At 39.0% G+C, this 6,000-nt stretch overlaps 1 long non-coding RNA gene across 3 annotated transcripts in view; it reads left to right on the forward strand.

Annotated features, from left to right (window-relative positions):
- LOC311621664 overlaps positions 1-5,227 on the forward strand; it is a 164,326-nt gene extending 159,099 nt beyond the window's left edge. For all 3 annotated transcript variants that reach the window (XR_014794858.1, XR_014794859.1, XR_014794860.1), the window contains one exon: positions 4,679-5,227. This is a non-coding gene — a long non-coding RNA (uncharacterized lncRNA). The remainder of the gene's footprint in view (positions 1-4,678) is intronic.
- The last annotated feature ends 773 nt before the right edge of the window (positions 5,228-6,000 follow it).

Genomic DNA, 6,000 nt, shown 5'->3' on the forward strand with positions numbered 1-6,000 from the left:
CCCCCCTCCCTCCGCTTCATCACTCAGTCAGTTGCCTGGCCAGTGTACACACAGAGAGCTCCTCCTCAGTGGTTTTAGTGACCTTTGGGGCCAAACAGTTATTTGCGGTAGGGGAATAGGGGGGGGCTGTCCTGTGCATCATAGGATGTTTAGCAACAGCCTTGGCCCCTATCTACTGGATACCAGTACCACCCATCCCAGCCTTCACTCCCTTAGCCCCTCCCTCCCCCACTCCACACCAACTGTGACAACCAAAAATGTCTCCAGACATTGCCAACTGTCTCCTGGAGCAAGGGGTGGGAATGGTCTCCAGTTGATAACCAACCACTAGATTAGCATCTACAAACTAAAAAACAATATTTTAAATTCTTACACATTGACATTGTTCCCTTTTTATGCTCAAACTGTCACCTGGGAAAAATTGGCAAGGACTACCCAGGACCTGTGGTTGTCTTGAAATTTTTGACCAGGCTGGAAAAATTGTTCCCTTCCAAATAAACGTTCCTATATTCTTGATCCAAGATTGGTGGATTATTAATTGGCACTGGGAGGAATTTTACAGGTCACCAATGTCCTCATCTTATAAGTAAGAAAACTGAATCCCAAGGAGGTGAGTTGCTCAAGGTCATAAATTGGCTAGTGGTTTGAACTAGAATCTAGAGTTAAATTCCTAGCTCATTATTCTCTCTAAAACATCAAACACTGGAGACATAAAGAAAATCTAAGCATAATACATAGATGTCCTGCTGAGAATATTTAATTAAATTTATCATGGATGCTCTTCTAGATGACTTCAGGTCAGTTATAATTATTTCTATGCACTACTGTGATATAACATTTCACTTCTCCAAATAAGCTGTTTGTGTTATTGTTGTTGTTGTTTTTAAAAAATACAAAACACCAATTGTTTCATCCAATAATAATCTATCCAGACCTGTTATGCTAAACACATGGGCTTTAAATAATTAATCACAAGCTATTTTTTCAAACCATCAGCTGTCAACATAATCTTTTCACTGCTTGGGGAACCAAAAAAATAAAACAAACAAACAAAAAAAACCCCACAAAACCAGGCTTCCTTTTGGGTCAGGCTCCTTAGGGGAGATTCAGAGGGGGACACTGTTTTTTCTTTTTTTAGGGTGTCTACTCTTGGACTTTACATGCTCAAAGCATGCCCCGGTACTTTGCTAGGGAAACAAGGATACAAGTGGGAAACAAGGATCGCAATTCTTCTGTGGCATTTTGAGAGATCCCTGGTTGTTCCTGAGGGAGCTACAGAAACTGGCAGGCTACACAGTGAGTTTGGAAGAGGAGGCACCCTTGTCAGAGAGTACCAAATGCTCCTGTGGTCATTTGCAAGGAAACTGGTCTTGGGGCCATTCTCACCCAGTTCTACTGGAGCCTGGGCGAGGTGGGGAAGAGCAAACATGCCATCAGAAACACTTTCAGGCCTTCCCATTTACCCCAATGGTCTGCAGCCTCCAGCCCAGGTGAGAGCAAGGCTCCCAGCTATGCGTTTAGTTTGCAACAGGCAGTGTCTTTGAAAAAGCTCCTTTGTTGGACTTGTTTGTTTGTCTTACTGGCTTGTTTCCATGCTGTTGCTTCTGATAGCTCTATATTCTAGTTCTGAAAACCCTCATGGTGTCTTAAGATACCAAAAATTACCAAAGTTTGCAGAATGTTTGTTTTTCCCCAGCTCCACTAATACATGACTGAATCAGACTCCAGAACTGATCCCCTTCAACTTCTGTGGTGGGTTTACACAGAAGAAAGGACTCTGAGCTTACACCTGCCATTGTTCTTCCCATGTAACATTTGTTTTGGGGTGTATACCTGGTGGTGTGAGGGCTTTAATCCCCTCCCGCTACCCCACCCTAACCTGGCTTTTTGGCCAAGGAAAATTGACTTTAACAATTAATCAGCCTTCCCCAGTGCCTGTGCTGACCCTTCAGTCCAATTGAGTAATCAAACTTCAGCCTAGAAACTTCCAGGGATTTTTCAGGATTTGCAGCATTTTCCAGAAGTAAGAGGTAAACGGAGGTCCAGACAGACAGCTGTTAGTTTTCTCACTTGCTTCTGCATATGTAACGTATTGATGCCTATCTTCAAAGCATTCACCAAATCACACAGTGTCTGGTTAGCAATAACACTTTCTAGTTGAACAAGTTCCTGTGAACTTTTAAGCTTTGGTTTCCAGAGAACACTATTACTGAGGGGGTTGAACTTTGAGATGAATGCCTTATGTTGTTTCTTACAACCAGGGATATTTGTTGATAGTTGTGGCTAGACCTCTTATAACAGCAAATTAGCTACTTACAACTATCTAAAATTGTACAGGGAAATAAACAATAGTCTCATTATGCACTTCTCATTTTTTTGTTTTTGTTGTCAGATGCATGATTTAAAATGTGATGCTTTTTTAAAAATATTTTTCCTTAAAATCTAGGCCTTCAATGCCTCTTAGTACATTTTCAACACCAACAGCCAACAATTATCACTTCTTTTTCTGGCCACAGTGTTCTTTTTTTTTTTTTTTTTAAGCTCCTTTTTGGTTGTTGTTGTTAGGAAACTGTGTTTATAATTCAAATTTCAGAGCTTCCTGGAACTGTAGAGGCCATAGAGTTCATTTATTCCATTTGACTAATGAAAACATTGAGGCCCCAAAGTGAGATGCCTCATTCAGTTTCTATAGCTAATCTTCAGCAGGGGTGGGAGTGGAGGCAAGACCAGGACCCTTGCTCCAGACCTTGCACTTTAGCCATGGACATCCCCTTCTTCTTTATTCTGCCTATTTTTGCCATTTTCTTTGTCTTTCTAGGACATAAAATTCTAGGACACAAAGTTATGGGAAATATAATTCCAAGCAACCCTGTTTGACTTGAGGTGTTTTTTGTTTGTTTGTTTGTTTGTTTTTTGCAGATGGCCTTTAGATAGTAACCCTTCCTTAAAGAGTAGCTCATATCTCATTGATAGGAAAGCTTTATGCTGATCTTTATTTAATTCAGTTTCTCAGGATCCTCATCCTTTCCAGCTGGTTACTAATTATCAGGCAATATCCTCTTGAGCTCTCTCTATTTCTTAATTACTTTTTAATTGTATGCACATAAATTGATCTCTCTGACATTTTAAGTATGACTCACTGAGGAAATAGTGTAATATTCACAGAAGACTCCGACAATCTCGCTACCTTTACTTATTATTTCCATTATTCGAACTGATATCACTAGAAGCCATATGTGACTGCTTAGCTGAATAGTCCTTTATCCTAATTATAATTAGACTGTCCTTTAACAATTCTCTCTTGCTCATCTTTCTTGCTTACTCAAATAACAAGACATATCAGTTCATATCCACCCTACCTGCACTCTTTAATCTGTAACACAGGGAATTTCCTCCCTGGTATTATCTTATGGTAATCCTTTATTTGCAATTCAAGGTAATTATGGGGCGTAAACATGAATTTATTTTAGTTCTTTGGTTTTACTGTACACTGTGCCCTAAGGACCCGATGCCCAAGAAATCTATGCAATTTTATTAACCAATGTCACCCTGGAAAATTCAATTAAAATTTTTTTAAGTCAAGTTTTTATATACAAAGGTAATTTCTTAATTGTGTCCTATTTTCCCCCTTCCTGACAAGGTACACTACCGTTTAACCCCAGCTTTACATTCAAATTCCTCTTTACTTTTATGAAGTGATAAGGGTAAACAGGTTCTTGTACCTAAGTTGGTTATTGTTCCATACAGTCCTCTGTGTATTTGTATTTGTATGAGAAATGGTTGGTAGGAAATTAGAACTGAAGACTAGAGTTTCTATGAAAAAAAAAAAAGTATATGAAAAGGAATTAGAGAATTCCTATGCATGTTTATTGGTAATTGGGGAAAGTGATCCCTGATATTTTAGAAAGAAAGGAGTTATATAAAGTCAAAATGCCTCTTTTTTGAAGGGCATCCTGGAAACCCAGAGTTGATCATTCTCTTCATTGTGACCCCTCTTTAATTTGTACATACCTCATAATTACACTTATTAACTATATTTCAGTCTTTAGTGTGCCTATATTTTCTTTTAGAATATAAGTTCCTTGAAGGCAGGAAGTATTTTATTTTTCATTTTATTTATCTTCAGCATCTAGAACGTTATTTTGCACAGTGATTTTCAACTGGTGTGCTGGAAGAATTTATAAAACATGCAATACCTGAGCAATATTTGACCATTTAGCAAGGGGCACTAACCTCTTTCCCCTTATATTGTCAAGTGAAAAAAATAACAACCAACTGTTATAGTAAAATATAAAAATGTTTAAAAATGCTTAAAGAATGTAAAAGTGTTTGAGTTAACTTCCCTTAAAACTTAAAAAGTCTGATATTAAAGATACATTCTCTACTGCCCTAAAGCACATCTACTCCAAAGATAAGGATTTGAATTGATGCAGAGTGACTTGTATCAAGATAAACACTTGCCTGAGTGACGTACTCTCCTTAGCCCCCTCGCAGTGTTTAACATTAATATATGTGCATTGATGTAAATCATTGATAGGCACCTGGGCTACTACGGGTATGAACAAGCCTTAAATATGGAATCCTGCCAGCCAGTGATGCTTGTCTTGTCGGGACATTACAAAGGCCCGTCCCTTTGTCAGTCTGATAAGTGACTGCTCCACCCTCCTCTTCCTGCCAGATGACAGAAGAACGGCCAGTAATCCCCAATTGAGACATGACTGAGCTCTTGGGAGAAGAACGGCCACCTCCTGCAGCAGGACCAGCCCAGCCCAGCCCAGCTGTCGGACCACAGAGGACAACACCACAGGGATCCCTAAGTTTGTACCCGCAGCCGCTCATGGTTAAAGTTTTCTCAAGGGATACTTTAGATAAATGCCCCAGATCCTTCCCCAGTATCTACTTGGAACACCAACACAACAACAGCCATCCAATGTGAATAATCAAAATTATACCTTTTCTTTGTCAGATCAGCAAAAAATATATTTTTTGGTGTGCTGCAGAATTTTTGTAATTAGTTTATCTATGCCAGAAGATGAAAAAGGTTGAAAATCACTAATTTAACACAAAGTAGATTCCCAGGGAATATTATTTGAATGAATGAAGGAGTCTATGATATCTTGTGATTCCTTTAAGTTCCATTGACATATAAAATTCATGATAGTATACTTATTTTAGCTTTCAACATTGATTCAAATATTAAGGGCCAATTTATCATCCAATCTTTTTTTTTTTTGTCAGCCTGCTTATAAGCCTGCCCTTCTTCTGAAACGGTTGAGGATGGGATGGAGAAAAAACAGTCACCATGTGCAACAAAGAATATGGTATAGTGTTGCACCTGTCATGGTATAGTGTAATGGGTAAGGGATGTAAGGAGTAAAACTGACTTCAGTTTAAGTTTCATTTCCTCCCTTTATTCCACATGTGACTCCAGACATGCTTAGTTGAGTTTTCTAAGCCTCAAATTGGCCATCTGTACAATGCTAATAATAATAACACCCACCTTCCAAGCTTGCAGTGAGAATTTAATCAGGTAATGTGTGTAAAACACTTACCACAGTCTTTGGCATGTAGTAAATGCCCAGTAAATGACAGTTGTCATCTTTGTCATCACCCTCATTGCATAGCCTCTGTAGAGCATGAACAGAGAGAAGTGGATCACTGCCTTCCTGTCACCAGCGTTCTTCTTCAAAGAAAAATGCACCAGGTTCCTTTATCCAAACCACAGAACAGACAATTGTGTAGGTAACCTTTCTCAGCTCTCCCCAGGATGGTAATTAACTAGTGCCATTCTTTGCACCGGAGAGGCATCCATTCATTATATGCAAAGAATGACTTGGGACATTCATTTTCTCCCTTCCGAAAGAGCAGGGTGACCACCAGAATCTGGCCTAGCATCAGTGGGCTGTTGCAATGGAAATGTACTTTTCAGTATTAGTAATGAAGTTCTCAGGAAACTCAGTAACATCCTGCATTATAGTCAAAATAAAAAAGAAAGGTTTG

This window comes from Pipistrellus hanaki, assembly GCF_964339955.1.
Source record: "Pipistrellus hanaki genome assembly, chromosome: 4".
Lineage (NCBI taxonomy): Eukaryota > Metazoa > Chordata > Mammalia > Chiroptera > Vespertilionidae > Pipistrellus > Pipistrellus hanaki.